The sequence below is a fragment of the Papio anubis genome, chromosome 2, assembly GCF_008728515.1.
Source record: "Papio anubis isolate 15944 chromosome 2, Panubis1.0, whole genome shotgun sequence".
Classification (NCBI taxonomy): Eukaryota; Metazoa; Chordata; class Mammalia; order Primates; family Cercopithecidae; genus Papio; species Papio anubis.
In genome coordinates, this window is record NC_044977.1 from 86,525,698 (window position 1) to 86,546,628 (window position 20,931).

Consider the following 20,931-nt stretch of genomic DNA (forward strand, 5'->3'; position numbering starts at 1 on the left):
TTTTCTTGCAGTTCTTTAGTAAGTTTAAAGACGACCATTAAAAATGTACCATTCACCTATGTTCAAATCAGAAGCTGTAATGTTTTCACTTGTTTGATTGACACATTTCAAAACGACTTTCCGAATTGCAGTTAAAGCCACATATTCCCCACTCAACTGCTCTCTAGCCAGATCCCCAAAATGCCCTTGGGCATTCCAGTGCTACCCTACACAAGGCAGAGAGAGACCAAGAAGAAGTCAGAGTAGAAAGAGACAGCAGTCTCAACTGGTTGACTGCATTGGTCACATGGCTAGGGTCCCTCCCACGGCCTTGGAAGGAGCCTATGAAGGGAGAAACCCTGGAGTTTAATTGTCATCAGCTTCATGGGAAACTGGCCTCTCCCACAGCTAGTATGTGACAGGGCCCTACTCCAAAACTGGTCTGGCTCCAGGCCCTGAGCAGCTGACCTGTGCTCTCTATGCCCCCTGTCTAAGGAATTGACAAAACGCAATGTGCAACTTCAAGAAAGTTACGTATCTCTTCTGCAGCAATGGTCTTCCATGAAATGCCAGTGAAATACCAAGAATTCTCTATGTAAAGTCACATACAAAATAAAATGTTCAGAGACTATTTGGGTCAAAAAGGGCTAAGCTAAAAACCAACTTGAAGAGTCCTCAGACTAATTCAAATTCATCTAATACCAAAAAAAAAAAAAAAAAAAAAACCAGAAAGGAAATAGGGACCATCTCTGTATTCCCTTGAGCTCCCATTTCCAGAAGTGCATCAGGAAGGTCCCGCGGGTTAACGAAGGCCACAGCTGAACCTTCCTTCTCCAAGGTGGTTCCAGCCTCTAAGCACCAGCAGGCCCCTGCCACCAAGCTCATCCCCTAAGAGCCATAATCCCCAGCCCTCTGGGAATTGCAAACCTTTGACTCAGTGCTGGAACTGGAGACACATCTGTTCACCTCCCACAGGGGCACAGTGGGATGACCCCGTACTCCTTTCAAGGGTGTGTGTGTGTGTGTGTGTGTGTGTGTGTGTCTTTAAATTTTACATATGCCCCAGGAACAGTAAACAAATCTAACGAACTAAGAAAATCATTTCACGGATAAAACATCCATCTTTTCCTTCTACAAATGATTGAAGCTATAGATGAACCTGTATTCTCCATCTCAGAGTCACCAAAACATGTAGTCTGTGTGAAAATTCTCATTATAAAATTATTTTAAAACTCTGTTTTAAAAATCATATTCTTAAAATAAGAATTCCACCTACTCGTGCCACTGGGGAATTCACTGTTGGTAAAGCATATGTAAGTATGTGTCTCTTCTCTACTCTCAGTAAATTCACAACCAAGCAGGGGAGTGAAGATATGGACGCAAATACCAATAACATCATGTAGTAAGTGAGGAATGGCCAAAGAATAAACCTGACATGGAGCTACAGGGGTTCAGATGGAATACGTTTTTAAAAAGGAAATACTAGGAATTGAAAGGCATTTAAAGAATTATCAATCTTCTAAATCAGAAATGTATTAAAAACAAAAGCAAATGAATACAAGAGAACTTGAAAATAGCCTGAAAACTAGAAATGGAAAGGAGAGATGACAAAGCATCATCTTTTTTTCCCTCATCTGTAGGTGATTTTTACACAAGAATCGATATTGTATTTATTCCGTGCAATTGTGCTTCACTAATCAGAGATCCTTTTCTACTATCCTCTCGATTATCTTGTTTTCCCGCCTCATTTGCTTTCTGCTTCCAAACTCTGGCAGTATTATCCTACAACATTATCGCAAAGTAAATTTTAACTGAATTTGCAATTTGAAATCATTGATTTTTTTTTTCAAGTTTAAACAAACAGAAGTAACTGCCAGATATTTCATAAGGAAAGTCTTCTGAAAGGGAGTGTCAGATTGTTTTGTGGAATTCCAGTCTGGAAAGAGAGATGCTAAAGATAGGAAATGAAATGTTTAAGTGGATGTGAAAAATGAACACCAAGCAGAGGGATATGCAGTAGGAAATTGTCCCATAGCTGGAGGAATTTGAGAGGACCCTCTTTAATTGTCAGTGGGAAGAGAACTTTTTCATGACACACTTTGTGAAGCCGTTCACATGCAACCCTCCTTGGCAGTAACTTGTCCTTAAGTTGTTTAAGTGGGAAGGTGGAAAGAAGATTAGGGAGCAAAAGATATTTTAAGGAACCAAAGAAAAGTTTAACTCTGATGGAAAGAGGGCACCCTACCTTGGCAGGGTGGGTTGGGCACCAAGATCTACAATGATAAGAGAAGCACTAACGTCAGGGTGAGAAATTGGAGTTGGTGCCAGTGGAAAAGGAGATAGTAGAATCTTAACAGCAACATCAAACAGTGTAGAAGGCAGGGGAACCGCAGTGAGAAAGACAGAGTAGCCCTGGAAGGGCAGGCAGGAAAGTTTAATGACAATCGGAGAGAATTTAAGAGCCCCAGGAAGGGGAGGGGAGGGAAGGGAAAAGAAGGGCAGGGAAGGGCAGAGCTTGAGGGTATTGGATTCCAAAGATGACAGTGGCTGAGACTCAAAGCCAGAGACTGCTACCATTGCCACTGTCCCCCATATTTTTGGTTGCTCTTCCCTGAGTTGAGGAAGGAAGAGAATTCCAAATAACCCCTGCTCCCCCAGGCACTCTGCAAGTGATATTAATAGGACCCCAAATTCACTGGCTCTTGTTCCGCTGAAAGTCCTACCCAGTCACTGCTAAGGGACCCTGGGGTGGCTTACTTGCATCACAAACTGCTCTCGTACTCAGACCCCTAGTTGATGTCAACTCTACAAAGTCCAGTGAGGACTGGGACTCATCCCTAGCCCTGGCAACTTCCATGGGAATGCTGTGGCCACACCTGGGGTGTTGGCTACATACATTCCTAGGGAGATACTCTTCTGGGTAGCAAGGCAGGGCTAGGTTCCCTGGAGTCTCCCTGCATCAGTGTAGCTCTCTGAGGCACTCCTCTGTCCACCTCTGCTGCCCTGAGTCTCCTAGGCCCTGGGGCACTGCCTGCACTGCCACAGGCCACAGTCCTGATGAAAACTACTGTCAGCTTGGGCTTGCAGCCCTCTCCAAGGGATTTAGATGAATTCCAAGGACCTGCTGGGAGGGCTCACAGTTGAAGAACACGACATGGTATTTTCCTGTTGCCCCCTGTCTGCATGTCTTCCTGGGTGCACAACTTCCTCTTGGAGCAAAGCTCACTTCCTCATGTAAATTACCTCCTGCAGAGAGACACAAGCCAGACACTGTCACCACTAACTCAACAGACACACCCTGAACTGTCAGAATCCCATCCACAGGCCCAGCCTGGGACTTCCAATTCTCAGTTAACAACCATCAACGTTAACTGAGGGGAGAGTGTTTCAGAGACCCCTCTCTGAAATGCAGCGTGAAGTTGAACTCTGGGCTGTTTCTAAGAGCTGTTTACTTTCTATATCCCAAAGCTAGAGGGGCTAGGGACAGAGTGTCTTAGTCCATCTGGGCTGCTATATCAAATATCATAGACTGGTTGGCTTATAAACAACAGAAATTTATTTCTCACAGGTCTAGACACTGGGAAGTCCAAGATCTAGGCACCAGCAGATTTAGTGAGGGGGCCACTTTTTGGTTTTTATTACAGATGACGCCTTCTCGCTATGTCTTCCCATGGTGGAAGGGGCAAGGCATCTCTGCGGCCTCTTTTGGACGGGCACTAATCCTATTCATGAGGGCTCTACTTTCATAACCTCGTCACCCCAAGGGCCCTACCTGTTAGTACCATCACATTGGAATTAGGTTTCAAGTTACAAATTTTGAGGAGACACAAACATTCCAATCATAGCAGAGGGCTTAGAGTCAAGATGAACTGAACAAACTAAACTCCTTGGGCATTCCAAAGAGATAAAGAAGCCAGAGCAAATTTGGCCAATGCCAAAATAAGTTTTGTTTATTCTAAATTTGTTGATAAATTTTGGGGTCAAATCTCTGTTTCCCAGCATGTGCCACAACCTATACCCACTTGACACACAAATGTGTATTATATGAACTTCCTGGAGAGTAAACAAAAGTGCTAGATCAGTGAACCCAAGAGATGAAATTATTAAAGTTATGTGGCTTGTAAAGTCATGGAACCTGCCAGGCCCAGATGGATAATTGATAATTGATGTTTATAAGCAATACCCTCCACAGCTGAGGGAACATGGCTAGCACGTGGTGAGTCACCTGCTCCTAGCAGGTCTCACTTCCATGCTCCCTCCATGCTCATCTCTTCAGTAAGAGCCCTGTGAAAGGTTTTCCTGAGTCCCACAGCTATTGAACAGCCCATTTGCTTGAAAGCCGAAGGGCACGTTGGGGTCTGAGCCGCTCACCACGCGTTCCTGTTCCACTCGGCATCACCCAGATTCTGTTGATGCTTGTCAAAATCTTAATTCACAGGAACACCCTGCACCAGATTCTTTGGAGTTCTCAGAGATCTGGGATGGAGAGTGAGCTCTGCTGCCAAGACCTCAGAAATAGCACACAATGAAATCTGCCAGCTTGAGGCTTAAAGAAGTCAGATCACCTTTTGCAAGACAAATTAGCACATAGCAAATGAAAATCGCTAATGTTCCTATTCATCTGGCATATTATTCCCTTGGATATAAAATGGCTCTTCTCCAGGCCACAACTAATGATCATCTTGACCTCTAATGCTCAAGTTTGTGAGCAACTAACCATATCGGGTCATCAGCTCTGACGGACTTGGAGGGCAGGCTGGGGAGCCTGGAGCAGCCACCCCGGTTTCAGCTCGACCACTGACTGCACTATTTTACCCAAGTCCTTTCTTTCTTTCTTTCTTCAGGCCTTAGTTTCTTTCTCCAGGTCCAGCATAAGCATAAATGAAAACTCCTCACCCTCCCCTCCACAAGGATCTCAAGATGCTATACAGTCTAAGACAGCTGAACAAATTCTAGGTTCCTAAAAGGCAAGAGAAGGAATCGAACAGTGTGGGGCTGCTTGCTGGTTCCAGGACTTGTAGCTATATGGCTGTGTCAGTAGCACCTATTAGCCAAGCTCCCCCATGCCCCCTCTCCTCACATTAACTGAAAAATTTCAGTTTAAACAAAATCTATCAATGGTTTTGGAGTTTATTTTGAGGGTGGAGAGAGAGTATTCTACAACATGTAACACTGGCCTCCATGCTGAAGGGTAGGAGCAAAGATGGCCAAGGGGGCCCTGTCCTATTTACTACCCTAATATTTGAACATGTAACTACCAAACAGAAAAAGTAGGGAGTGATTATTTGCATTGAAAAGGGATTCTTAATACAAAAGAAAATATTGGACACCATGCACTTAAACTCTTGTTTCTGGGCAGATTGGAGAAACATCTGCTGGTTGCCTCCATCTCCATGAGCTAATTATGGTGCTAGGTGCTTTCATGATTATTATCTTCTTTAATCCTGCAAATCAACCAGACAAACTGAGGCCCATCCAGGCCATATAGGTGACCTAAAGTCCCATAAGTGATACATGTTGGTAGGGTTTAACTCAGGTTTTTTCACCTCAAGACTCATGTTTGTCTCATGATTCCACATTGCTCCTCAGAGACAGGGAAGCGCAATTTGAATTAATAAATATTTTGGAGTTTAGCTTGTGAAAAATCTTCCTAAAGTTAGACATAATGTAAATGAAAGGAAAACAGGATCCCGGGCTTTGTGCAGTGGCTCACACCTGTAGTTTCAATGCTCTGGGAGGCCAAGGCAGGAGGATTGCTTGAGGCCAGGAATTTGAGACCAGCCTGGTCAACATAGCAAGATCTCATCTCTACAAAAAATAAATAAAATAATAAAAAAGATAATAATGACAAGAAAATAGAATTCGAGTAAAACAAATACTTCATTTCCATACCAGTTGTCAGAAACCTGTTGCAGAAAATGATGCTCACCTGTCCTGTTTTATTGTTGAAACATGCTGATTTTATCCCCTCAGCTAATCAGCACACAGCTTTGTGCTATAAGACAAAAAGGGAGATTACTTCAGCAAACTGCCTGTTTCACTACAGCTGGCTCTCAGCACTAAGACTTTAATTCCAAAGCCAACACAGAACTTTTAAATTTTCATCTAGAAAATAAAAATATAAATTTTTTTCTTTTAAGTGTTAGCATTTACACCAAAGGGGAAGCCTTGAAAGGAAAAGATAGATTTGAGTGCATAAAGTTTAAAATTTTTGCATGACAAAAACACTGTAAAAAGGAAAGTGTAAGCTTGAAAAAATATTAGAACATATGGCAGTCATCAGGTAAATATAAAATATAGGCCAGGTACAGAGGCTCACACCTGTAATTCCAGCACTTTGGGAAGCCGAGGCAGATGGATCACTTGAGGTCTGTTATCCCAGCTATTTGGGAGGCTGAGGCGGGAAAATCTCCTGAGCCCAGGAGTTGGGGGTTGCAGTGAGCTGAGACTGTGCCACTGCATTCCAGCCTGGGCGACAGAGTGAGGTTTTTCAAAAGAAAAGAATTAAATATATATATATATATATATATAATTGTTTTTAAAGTACCCCAATAGAAAAATGGGGAAAGGACCTCAACAGACAACTAGTGAGTATTCAAAGAAATAAAAATTAATTAATTTTTTTTACTTATCAGACTGGTTAATAAGGCAACAGAGCAAAAGGGAATGGTAAGAATATAGTATAATTGACACCTTTGTGCACTACTGAATAACATGAATTGGCACAACATTTCAGAGTGGCAAAATGTATTTTTCAAGTTTATAGGTCTGCTATGTTTGAATTGTTTTCAATAAGCATACGTTGCTTTTTCAATAACAAAAAATAGATAATATTTTAGGTGTTCTCACCCTTGACCTGGCACAATTTACTGCCTCAGCATAAATCATAAGGAAATAATCATGAATGTGTAAAAAGATTTAGCTAGAAGAGATACATGATAGCATTGATTATAAGGGGAAAGATTGGTGTGGCAGAAACCACTAGTTGCTACACAAGAGCCATTCTTTTTCTTTTTTTTTTTTTTTCCTTAGCAATAGAACTCTTTTGACACTCCTTTTAACCTCCTTTGCATCTGAGTTTGACCAACTATAGGTAAGCAGAAGTGTTGCATGGGACTTCCAGGGAAGCTACTTAAAAGCAGCTGATTTGGCTGGGGAGGAACCCTTTGGACCCTTTATTACTTTCTCCTCTGCATTATCTGGAACTTGGATATGATGTCCATCTATTTTGAGCCAAGAAGTGACCCTGGGGATTGAAGCTGCCATGATTTGTTTAGTCCCCAGCAAAACTCATACTAAAATTTGATCCCCAATGTGGCAGTGTTGGGAGGTGCAGCATAGTGGGAGATGTCTGGGTCTTGAGAATGGATCCATCATTAGTAGATTAATGCCCTCCCTCAGGGGTAGGCAAGTTCTCACTCTCATGGGAATAAATTCATTCTCAGGAGAGTATGTTGTTATGAAGACTCTGGCTTCCTTGGTTTCCCTCTCTTGATTCCTTTCTCACCATGTGATCTGTTTATACACATCCACTCCTCTTCCACTTTCTGCCATGAGTTGAAGCAGCTTGAGGACCTCACCAGATGCACCTGCCCAGACTTGAACCTGCCAGCCACCAGAATCACGAGTCAAATAAACCTCTTTTCTTTATAAACTACCCAACCTCAGATATACTGTTACAACAACACAAAGCAAACTAAGACAGAAGCTATCCAGAAAAAGGTTCTGGAACAAAAAGGTAGAAGAATCCTGAGTCTTTGATGGCTGCCACAGCAACCCTAGACTGCCCACCTCTGGGCCATCTTATGTTCAAGGGAAATAAATATTCATGTTGTTTAAGCCACTATTCTTTGGAGTTTTCTATGAATAAAGCTGAACCTAATTCTAGCTGATAAGTCATCAGGTCAACAATCTAAAAGTTAAACAGTAGAGGCCAGCCTGGCCAACATGGCGAAACACAATCCCAAATTACTAAAAACACAAAAAGTAGCCAGGCATGGTGGCACATGCCTAAAATCCCAACTACTCAGGAGGCTGAGGCGTGAGAATTGCTTCAATCTGGGAGGTGGAGTTGCAGTGAGCTGAGATTGGGCCACTGCACTACAGCCTGGATGACAGAGTGGGATGCTGTCTCAAAAAATAAAAGAAAGCCAGGCGCAGTGGCTCATGCCTGTAATTCAGCACTTTGGGAGGCTGAGGTGGGCGGATTACCTGAGGTCAGGAGTTCAAGACCAGCCTTCAGCAGGGTGAAACCCACTCTCTACTAAAAATACAAAAAGTAGCTGGGCGTGGTGGCAGGTGCCTGTAATCCCAGCTACTCAGGAGGCTGAGGCAAGAGAATTGCTTGAACCTGGGAGGCGGAGGTTGCCGTGAGCCAAGATTGCTCCGTTGTACTCCAGCCTGGGTTACAATAGCAAAACTTCGTCTCAAAAAAATAAATAAATAAAAATATAAAATAAAATTAAAAAAACAAACAATAGCAAACTAGTTGAATATTATAAATTATTTGGAATCCAGATGGTAAGTCCTCAGCAGCCATTTAACGTATTATATGGAATGATGTTCACAGTATATTGGTATTTGATAAAGGCAAGTTTTTCTGTTTTGTTTTTTGTTTTTGAGACGGAGTCTTGCTCCATTGCCCAGGCTGGAGTGCAGTGGTGTGATCTCGGCTGACTGCAAGCTCCACCTCCTGGGTTCATGTCATTCTCCTGCCTCAGCCTCCGGAGCAGCTGGGACTACGGGCACCCACGACAGGGTTTCACCGTGTTAGCCAGGATGGTCTCGATCTCCTGACCTTGTGATCCACCCACCTCGGCCTCCCAAAGTACTGGGATTACAGGTGTGAGCCACCGTGCCTGGCCAATAAAGGCAAGTTTTAAAACAATATACCATATGATCCCATTTTTACAAAAAAAAAGAAAATTGATATTCACATGTTGAAATAAGTCTGAAGAGTTCTATGCCAAAATATAACAACAATTATCTGTGAATGGTTGGACTCCCATGATTAGTCTGCTTTCTCATACAAAGCATCTAATTATTTTCAGCAAGTATGATGTATATTATATGTATGAGACACTGAGTAACACCTGAAAACCCATTTACTTCCAGTTCCACAGGAAATTAAGAAAAGGAAAATTTAGCCACTATTCAAGGCAGTACTTTCCCATGACACACAGGGTACAGGAGGAGGTAAGGCTTACTTTTAGAGGTGTATTCACTCTTACAGTTCATGGGGGAACCACTAAATAAATTAAAGCTAAGCTCCACTAAATGGTTTCTTTAAAGACCGGAGGGTTAAATACAAAGAAGTCACATTGTTTTTCAGTGGCCAGATGTGCCTCAAGCAACGGAAGAAGCCTGCAGAGATGCTTCCAAATGTTCAAAGGACAAGTTTCCAGGTCTACAGCTGTGCTTTATTAGGGGGCTGCAGCCAAAGCCCATAAGAATTTGGCATAGCTTATTTGAGAAAATATTCACGTGTGTTGAAAGCAGATTTAATATACATCGGGTGGGAGAGTTGATTATCCACTCTATGGAGCACAGAAATCAAACAGGCTACTAGATGTATTTAAATGTCTTCTGTGGGTCTTTTGAAACTTGGTAGATATCTTCCAATTCTTTTAACATAGAACTCCACTTCCTGATACACGAAGCAATGGATGACTCTACTCAGCTGAAGGGAATTGTCCAAGAGCCCTGTAATTAGCGTGTCACCTCAGCAATGCCATAATTAAAGGCTCTAAGGAGGCTTCTATTACAAGCCTCCTATTTTCAAGGCTTATGAGTTTTTGCTGTAATATCTCTTCTTTTCCCAAATAGTAGCAATGAACTGGCAGCAAGAACGCATCACAGCTCCTCTGTAATGTGGTCAAATCATTTTTCAGTCATGTGAAAATCAACAAGAAAAGACCGTTGGGGTTTCAAACAGCTTTATGCTCCCATCTGGAGTCCAAAAAAGGCTCATTTAACTTAACACAGCCACATTTTTCAAACACCTGGTTCTTCATTGGCATTCCGTTGAAAAAAGTTCTTCCAAAACAAGAGCAAAATCTCAGTTATTGTTTAAGCAGTCATCAATGTGTGTGAGGAGTCATACTCACTCTCTGTGTGTTTAAACCTTCCTGGTATGGGCTTTCAAAACTAACAAGAATAGTAATTTACTACCACTACTAACACCTCCACCACCAGCACCATATAGTGAGTGCTTACATTTTGTGCTCAGTACTGACTAGACAATTTGTGCCCTACAGCAACTGAGTGAACTAGGCATCATCATCTCCATTTTAAACATGAGAAAACAGATTAAGAGATGCTAAGTTACTTGCCCAACTTATACAGGTGGTAGGAGTTACAACCAGGTGTGTTTGACTCTTTGCATCATGCCAGGCTTTTAAATAAATTGTGGTAAAATATATACAACACAAAGTTCACCATTTCAACCATTTTTAAATGTACAATCTAATGGCATTGACCTTCATAACACTGTGTAACCATTACCACTATCTATTCCCAAAAGTTTTTCATCATCCAAGACAGAAACTTCCCTATTTCCCCTCCCCCAACCCCTGGTAACCTCTATTCTATTTTGTGTCTCTATGAATTTGCCTATTCTAGGTACCTCACATAAGTGAAATCATGCAGTATTTGTCTTTTTGTGTCTGGATTCTTTCACTGAGCATAATGTTTGCAAAGTTCATCCATGTGGTAGCATAAATCAGAACTTCATTCTTTTTTATGGCTATAATACTCCATTGCATACATATGTCACACTTTGTTTATCCATTCATCAGTTGATAGACGCTTGGGATGTTTCCCCCTTTGGCCACTGTGAATAATGCTGCAATGAACATTGGTGTACAAGTATCTGAGTCCCTGTTTTGAAATCTTTGGGGTATATACCTAGGAGAGAAATTGGTGCATCATATGGTAATTCTATGTTTAACTTTTATGGAACCCAGACTTTCTCCATATATAAAGTATGGTCCCAATTTCATGCAGATATAAATACAGACCTCTCTCTCTCACACACACACGCGCGCACACACACACACACACACACACACGCACCAGTCTCTTTTGATTCAGAGCAAAAGGAGAATGAATCAGACAGACCTAGGTTTAAACCCTGGCTGTAGCATTTAAATAGTGGTGGGCAAGTCACTTCACCTCTCATATGTAAGATGGAAATAATAAAATCTGCCATGAGGATGTGAAGATTTGAGTTCAAATGGGTAAAATCACTGCTAGCACATGCCTGGCCAGAATGGACAATGGATCAATAGTAACTGCTTCCCTCAGTTTTAGGAAACAGAAGGAGATGCCTGTATTTTTGATGTGTAAAACATAATGCCTCCTTGGGCCCAATTCCCAGGTGATGAGCAAAAGCAAAGCCATGTCAGGACAAGTCTGGGGACTTTAGAGGCCTCTGGGAGAGGGAGACCCATAGCCCACCGGTCTCTGCCCAGGGCTTGATGAGTGGAAGATACACACTCGGACCATCATTAGCTCTCCCTTGTGCCTTTTCTACAGCCAAGGAACTATAAATCAATAAACTGGTTATCCAATAAAGCTCCCTGACTGCACATGGCTCAAAGCACTAAACAATTAAATTCAATTTGCCTGGAACACAAGGACATGCTACATCTCCCAGATGAGAATAAAAGCCCTTCGATACAGAAATTATTTTTTAATATATCTGTGGGTCCAAACTGGTTGGAGTCAGTGGAGCCACTGATGTCTTGAGCAACATAAATGGAGTAAGTGGAATCCATGGATCCAAGGATCCCTCTTCTCTTTCCTTCTCTCCCTTCAGTCCCAACCAAAGTCCTGAGCGGTTTCCTATTCTGAGTCTGTTGCCCTTGAAGAGACGAACAGGCAGCATCCAAAAGCAGTGATAACTTGCACCCAGAGGGCACTTCAAGAAATGTGACTTGATGAGGGCAATTAACTCTTCTGATCGATTTTGCTTTGGGCTCATATGCATGTAATAGCTTTCAATAATGATAAGGCTGCTTAATACCATCACTTGTTCCTCAATGTCAATTTTGTAATTTTGATCTTGCTTTGGCAGAGTCTTTTGAACTTCCTGGAAGAAAGGCTGCTATGGATGGGTCTTCACTGTTTTTTTTTTTTTTTGGTTTTTTTTTTTTTTTTTTTTTTGAGACAGAGTCTCGCTCTTTCTCCCAGGCTACAGAGCAGTGGCGCAATCTCAGCTCACTGCAACCTCTGCCTCCCGGGTTCAAGCGGTTCTCCTGCCTCAGCCTCCTGAGTAGCTGGGATTACAGGTACACACCACCACGCCCAGCTAATTTTTGTATTTTTAGTAGATGTGGGGTTTCACCATTATTGGCCAGGATGGTCTCAGTCTCCTGACTTTGTGATCTACCTGCCTCGGCCTCCCAAAGTGTTGGGATTACAGGCGTGAGCCACCGCACCCAGCCAAGTCTTCACTTTCTTTTGGTAAAACATGAATGCATATTGAGAGGTGAAAAAATATAATTGGGGCCAGACACGGTGGCTCATGCCTGTAATCCCAGCACTTTGGGAGGCTGAGGCGGGCGGATCACCTGAGGTTAGGAGTTCAAGACCAGCCTGACCAACATGGAGAAAGCCTGTCTCTACTAAAAATACAAAAAATTAGCCGGGCATGGTGGCACATGCCTGTAATCCCAGCTACTTGGGCGGCTGAGGCAGGAGAATCACTTGAACCTGGGAGGCGGAGGTCGCAGTGAGCCGAGAACGTGCCATTGCATACCCTAGCCTGGGAAACAAGAACGAAACTCCATCTCAAAAAAAAAAAAAAGAAGAAGAAGAAGAAGAAAAAGAAAAAGAAAAGAAAAATATACTTGGGATATAAAATTGACTTAGTCCAAGAATATCCAATTCACTACACTAATTACAGCCACAAGCCACAGAGAGGAACCATCTTTGAAGAGTGCAATTCTCACCTGAAATCTAGAGGGTTTTTTGTTGCTGTTTACATTTGAAATTATAGCACTAATCAGACACTCTGATTGTTAATTGCTTCAGTAACTTCCTCCATACTCAGAATCCCTATCTTGCCTGCTCCTCATCAGTGGGGCCAAGACAGGGATGCAGGCATGCTAACAGAAGCTGGATCCCCATATTTTGGGTACCATAACAAGGTTCATTGCATCACGTTTTGTCTTTTCTGCTTTCCACTAGGTCTAAAGATGAAGGCTGACATTTAGAGCTTGTGAATACAACTTCCACCTCCATCTGTAAGCAGAAAATAGTTCATTAAATAAATGTCTGTCGGTAGTACAGCTTGAACATAAAGTCTGGTGTTTTATTCGGCCCTGAAGTTTTCTAAAATGATAATGAGCTGGTTCATGAGCACCCTCATTACGTTAATCCAGATTCCTTCAGGAGCAAGTAGGATAAAAGTTGAAGCTGACAGAACCTATTGGTGAATGAACGGGAGTCCCTGCCCTCACATGTCTGAAGCACATGTTCGTGTGACGGAAATGCTTTGTTCCTAATCTTTTGAGCTGTTCCTTCATTAGACATGTAAAGCTCACCCTGTCTTAATTTGGCTGGAAACAGCATGCAGAGTGTTTGTATTTTAGGAAGGGCAATGAGCACCCACGAAAGTGACTGAAATGTTATTGCTGGGCTTCTTAGACAAGTTACAGAGCTGCTGCCTGTGTCTGTGTATTAGTTCATGCTTACATTGCTATAAAGAAATACTTGAGACTGGATAAGTTATCTTAAAAAGAGGTTCATTTGGCTCATGGTTCTTCAGGCTATACAAGATACATGGCAGCACCTGCTTCTGGGGAGGCCTCAGGGAGCTTTGACTCATGGTGGAAGACAAAGTGGGAGCAGACATCTTACATCGCAGACACAGGACCAAGAGAGAGAAAGGGGAGGTGCCACACACTTTTAAATGACCAGAAGTCATGAAAACTCACTCACTATCACCAGAGCAGTACCAAGCTGGAAATCCGGCCCCATGATCCAATCGCCTCCCACGAAGCCCATGCACCAACATTGGGGATTACAATTTGACATGAGATTTGGGAGGGGGACACAGACCCAAATCGTATCAGTCTGCTTAGGACATTATTACGTGGTGATCGCTCTCATGCTAGATACACCAGGCAGCTGGTAAGCATGAAGAAGAGGACTGGAGTATTTCCAGCACCTTGATCATAATGTCCCTACCCAAATAGGCTTTTAAGTACAATGCCAAGTAAATATTGCTATTCGGGCAGGCGTTGAACACTGAAGTTCTATAAAAAAATATAACATTTTGGGCTGGGAAAACTTGAGAGAGAAGGATATAAGTAGGACCTCAAGTCCTGTGGGCCACAGTGAGTGGCACACAAGGCCAGAGATACAGGAAGACACCTTGACACTTTGCTAGGGACTTGGCCTTCATCGTGAAGACTCAGGAGATTCACTGACAAGATCAGCATTTTGGAGAGAGTACCTTGACCATTCTGGGGAGAATAGCTAAAACTAAAATCTAAGTTTCTGGGCAGTCAAACTATTAAAGATGCCATAAAGTCTATGCAATAATGTTTATCCATTATACCTTAGGAGAGCTCCTGGGGAGTCTTACTTCAGTCTAACTTGCATGGCAATGCAATTTTCTAGTTCATTGACTATTTTTGATAGAGAAGAGGAGGAAAGGTCAAGCCTCTAGCAGGAGTGGCAATAATAGCTACCACATACGGAATAGTGATGGTGTATTCACTATATGATCTTTTAGTGCTCACCACAATCACATGGGGTAGGTATTGTTATTCTCCTCGTTAGAGAGATGAACAAACTGAATTTCTGAGAGGTGATGTAATTTGTCCAAGGTCAAACAGCTGGCAAGGGACGTCAGTGGGGCTGGAATCCAACAGCTACACCCTCAACTATTATGTTACCTGGTTGAAGGGAATGTACAGTTGGCAATCTGAGAACAATAGGAAGCAGACACTGGTGGGTGTCTGGGGTACTGGGGGACAATGGCAGACTGACATCTATTTAATTTTGTTCCCTCCTGAAACCCCACTAAAATTACCATAAAAAGGCATAAATCCACTAGGATGGGAGAAGAGGCAATCACGCATAATTTTGGTAGTTACAAGGGCAGATGATTTAGCAGCCTGGAAAATGCTGATTTCTAAGTCAGCAGGGGGGAAAGCAGAGAACCAAATCCATTGACTCAGAGGACCCTTACATGAGAGACCAATCCAGCAGGTCAACTTGTAAACAATAGTACTTTCAGGAAGAGAAAATGAAAGACTGAGAATGAAGAAAATTATTTAAGAACATTTCTGAGAATTAAAAGTGCCGAAAATAAAGAATGAAAAAGAAATCCACATGATGTGAAACATAGAATACCAACGTCAAAGGAAAAACCTTGTAAGATTCCAAAAATAAAAATAAGTTCTGGAACTAGAATGGTTTTTGACTTCTCAACAGCAACACTGGAAGCCAGAAGACAATCAAACATTCTGAAGAAAAGTTAGTTCCAACCAAGAATTCTATACTCAGGCAAATAAGCAGACGAGAGAGTAAAATAAAAATATTTTCACTTTTTTGACATTCAAAACATTTATTTTCCACACACACTTTTCTAGGAAGCCACTGGAGGATGTGACAATGTAAAAGAAGGGCTAACTCGTGAATAAGGAAGGCATAGGATCGAGGAACCAGAATAAGAGGAAAGCAAAGAGAAGTCTAAGGTTGAAGAAAAAGGAGAATCTGACCCATGAAACAGCCGTGTACTTGGTTTATTGAAGGCAACCAATCCATATTGTCACATCAAAAGGCTCCAAAGAGGCTTCCGCAAAAAGACAAAACTGAGAGAACACCCAGTGTGTTTCGATGTATTGAAAGAAGACTTGAACAGGGCTACACGAAGTGTGGCCAGCCAACTGGTGCTGTGAACAGTTTGTTCTAGAGGTATGTTTTTACTGTATTTTATAAAAGTATCTGCCTATAACAAAGTAGCAATTTTAAAAACGAGTTCTTTATCACAGATAGTCTGAGAAGCACTGATTTAGACAATTGGTTGAATCAGAAATAAATACACAGAACATTAAAGCAAATTGAAAAAATAATCTAACAAACAAAACAATTATTAACTTGAGAAAAAAACCCAAAAAATTATGCAGGAAAAAAAGTAATTATAGTTTTCTACATGGCTGATCTCTCACTAGTATATAGAGTCATAATAATGTAAACGCTGGATGTTGATTTAACTAAAAAGATAAATTGGGTGACCTGGCACGGTGACTCATGCCTGTAATCCCAGCACTTTAGGGGCTGAGGCGGGTGAATTACGAGGTCAGGAGTTCGAGACCAGCCTGGCCAACATTCTGAAACCCCATCTCTACAAAAACAAACAAACAAACAAAAATTAGCTGGGTGTGGTGGCAGGCACCTGTAGTCCCAGCTACTCAGGAGGCTGAGGCAGGAGAATCGCTTGAACCCTGGAGGTGGAGGCTGCAGTGAGCCGAGATTGCATCCCTGCACTCCAGCCCAGGCAACAGTACAAGACTCTGTCTCAAATAATAATAATTATTATTATAATAAATTATCTTGGGAGGATTGGAAGTGAGTATGCATGGTAGGGATGGGATAAGGCAAGAGTTAAATCCTCATCTTCCATAGTGGGAAGTCAATAGATAGAGCCTAAAAGAGAAAAGTAAAAAAGTAGCAACACAACCATGGGATTTAAGACATGGAAGGCAATTTTTAATCAGCCATATATATATATATATATATGTGGTTCCCTGTAGGGAAAGGGAAATAGATGCAAGGCAGCCTGGGACTTGTTTTTTTTTTAACAAACCCACAAGACCTGGTTGTCTCTTTGAACTATGCGCCTGGATAACTCCAACGAAAGTCAAAATCTGTAGACTGGGGCTAAGTAGTGTTGAAGCAAACAATTCTGCATCTACTTCAATAGGAATAAGATTACCTAGCACTAAAAGTTGTTAAAGACTACCACATACCACAATGTAATAATCAATGCCCACAAAGGAATGTTATGTTCCAGATCATCTGTTTCAGAGGGCAGTGAAGTATACAGCACATTTCAGAAATTTCTTTCTCCAAAATGGTTAAAGAAAAAAGAAAAGATTTTGTTTAAGGGGTAAATCCTCAGCCAACCAGAAAACATCTCTCACCAAACCAAGTCTTTCCATCAGGGTTCCAGGTAGTATAGAGAAAGCTAACCTTGAAGATCAGGTTACTGTTCTAAATAAAGGGTTTTAATAACAGAAGATCTAGTGATTCATCTTGATAACTTTGAATAAATCTTGAAAAAATATATATATATATATATTCACTGTAAGACATGGATTCTCAGAGATAAACTCCTGGGGGGTGTTTAATTAATCCTGTATTGTACCATAGAAGCAAAAGTTCCCTTTTATACTCCCTTCAATGATGTCCATCTACTGTTTTGTACAGATTGTTAAAGTATTATTTATCTATCCTAAGCTTATCAAGGTTTACAGATGGCATTATACTCTAATCCATATTATTATAATTGGGTGTTGTTAAGCATCCAACTGCATTCTAGCCACTGAAACAAGGACAGAGACAGCCTTTGCCCTGAGGGACTCCTCTTTAAATAGATAGCGGGGGGGGGGGGTAATTCAAAGGGAAAAGAAAGAACACAGCAACTAACAAAGGCATCATCATTTTTATGTTGTTTCTTTGGAAGAGGTAAGGAGATTTAAATGCTGAAGAGGGCATAGAAGAACATGAAAGAGCTTTGAAGGCCATCTAATCCATGAGTGTTGGGGGTGAGAGGAGGAAGGAATGAACCCAGAGAAAGAGTAAGTAAATATTCCCTGCATTTTCCCAGGGAGAGGGTGCTTGGTGTTCATCAAATTATCAAAGAAGCTTGTGCACCTTTGCTTAATCCAACCCTCCCATTTGACAGATTTATGCATTTTAGAGTTAACAGAACTCAGGCTTTAGGCAGATGTTTTTATTTACAAGAGAGGGAAGCCCACACAGCACACAGGATTTGTCTCAAGGGCCAACTAGAAAGTCAGTGGCAAAGCTGGGAAACGTTCCCTGACTCCCAATCCTTGGTCTCTTGACCCTATTGCCTCTAGTAGGCTGCATCTGTCTGTTTACAAATTACCACTTGTTTGGCTAATTAAATCAGTCTCATGTAAGTACTTAGTTTTCAATAAAAGGTCAGTGATTTTTATGTAAAACATATTTCTACCCAGTTGTCTAATGCAGAAATCTGGGCAGCTTCTCTGACTCTTTCTTCTTCCCTCAACATCCTCTTCTCCAGCATCTAATCAGTCACTAAATCTTATTTGATCCCTGCCCTAAGAAGCTCTGGGGTCATCTCCACCCCCACAGCCAGGTGACCACCACATCTGCCTTTGACCATAACAGCCTCCTACCCTGACTCCTTAGACAGGTTGCACAGCAAAATATGTGAGGAATTCAGAATTCAATTAGATGGTAAAGAGATTCATGTAATCCAATCAAGTGGTGATGGAATTAGCCACGACACAGGTGAGAGCTGAAACAAGTTAAGGGAAACAATGGTTAATGGTGAAAGACTCCCAAAAGAAATGGAATGCACTGAGCTCCAGTAAACCCCAGTGGAAGGTATGAAGATGGAGGTTACCCATTGACAATGGAAGGCAGAACCTGGCTCTAGAAAAAGACCCAAGTCCAGAGTGGCTCATGTCTGTAATTTCAGCACTTTGGGAAGCCAAGGCGGGAGGATCACTTGAGTCCAGGAGTTCAAGACCAGCCTAGGCAACAGAGCAAGACCCCGTCTTTATTTTTTTTAAAGAGAGGGAGACAGAGAGAGAGAAGAGAAGGGAAGGAAAAAGAAGAGAAGGGAGGGGGGAGGGGAGGGAAGGGAAGGGAAGAGAGAAAAGGGACCAGAGTTCTCCAGGGACTTGAGTAGAATCATCCAGGAAGTATGTAGTACCAGGTCCCACCCAAGGTCACAGTCTCAAATATCTGACTGTAAAGTAATAATATTGGGGTTCTAATTTTATGACTCAATAACCTTGCCTGAGGTGCAAAAACTGCTCCTTTTACTTGGATAAGTGACTTTAAGAACAGGTTTAAAAATGAATACACTAAACCTATAATTTATTTATTTTTTAGATCTATAATTTAATACCACTAACTAGAGGACTAGGATTTGTAATCTTCAGGACAATCTGTGTACCACTGTTATTTAAAATGCAGTCATCAGGTCAGGCATGGTGGCTCATGCCTATAATCCCAGCACTTTGGGAGGCCGAGGTGGGAGGATCGCTTGAGCCCAGGAGTTCAAGACCAGCCTGGGCAACATAGTGAGACCTCCTTTTTACAAAATAAGTAAATAAATAAATAAATAACTTAGCTAGGCGTGGCATGTGCCTGTAGTCCCAGCTACTCAGGAGGCTGAGAAGATCACTTCAGCCAAGGAAGTAGAGGCTGCAGTGAGCTGAGATTGCACCACTGTACTCCAGTCCGGGTGACAGGAATGAGACCCTGTTTATTAGTCCATTTTCTCACTGCTATAAAGAAATACCTGTGATTAGGTAATTTATAAACGAAAGAAGCTTAATTGACTCAGTTCTGTATGGCTGAGGAGGCCTCAGAAAACTTACAATTGTGGCAGAAGGGGAAACAGACACCTTGTTCACAAGGCAGCAGGAGAGACAGAAAAGCCCAGGGAAAACTGCCATTTGTAAAACATCAGATCTCATGAGAACTCACTCCCTATCAGGAGAACAGCATGATTTCCCACCCCCAAGTTCCAATCACCTCCTACCAGGCTCCTCCCTCAACACGGGAGGATTATGGGGCTTACGATTCAAGATGAGGTTTGGGTCAGGGCACAGCCAAACCATATGACCCTATCTAAAAATAATAATAATAGAATACATGTGAAGATTAAATGAGCTAATTATTATTCTAATTCTTATTAGTGAGACCCTGTCTCAAAAAAAATGCAGCGATTAAGTGATTAATAAGGCATATTGGTAAATCTATGTGATTTTCAGATTTAGGATTTTTTTAAGTTGTTAAAGATATACTAAAATTTGATTGGGGTGGTAAAGGTTTTTGTAATGTTTAAAATAATATGCTTTGAAACATCTAAAATTTTGATTTACACTTGAACCCAGGAGGTGGAGGTTGCTGTGAGCCAAGATCGCACCACTGCACTCCAGCCTGGGCAACAGAGCAAGATTCCATCTCAAAAAAAAATTTTTTTTAATTTATTATAGTTACAAGAAATATTTCAATGCTTAGAAAGCTGTTGCCTTTTAGGGTTGTAAATCTTCCCAGTCAGGCACATGGAGTATTTGAAAAAAGCCAAATATAATAAGTGGATAAATAAATGCAGTACAATATATTTAAGATAATTTAATTGGTTACCTTAATGATTAGGAATAATTTTTAGGGATATTTAATATGCATTAATGAAAGTAATTGCTCTTATTTGTAACACTAATTTAAATATCTGCAACTATAAATAAATAATTCTCCTTAATGATAATGAGAACCTGAATATCCAGATAAACGATGGCCAGATCCTATATAAACACAGAACTCTGGTCCACACCTGCAGCAGCAGCCTGCCCAGGAAACCAACCCCTTATCCACAATAACCAGCCCAGGAAGCCAACCTGCTGTAGGTCAGACTTAGAGGAAGTCAGGCTGCTGTATCTAGTCTAGTCAATAAGCCAAACGATAACTTCTGTGACAATTAACCCAAAATGGCCAGGACTTGATGAATAACTGACAGCTTTCCTAGTTTTTGTCTCTGCTTCCAACTCAGAACCAATCACAGTAAACCAAATGTGCTCCCCTAAGCAACACCATAGGACGCCCGCTTCCAGTTAGCTCACCTGCAGCTTCCTCAGGCCAACAGCCTCCAGTCAGAGCATAACTGAAGCCTTCCCTTTTTCCACTCTAAAACTTCCCCACTCCCCTGCC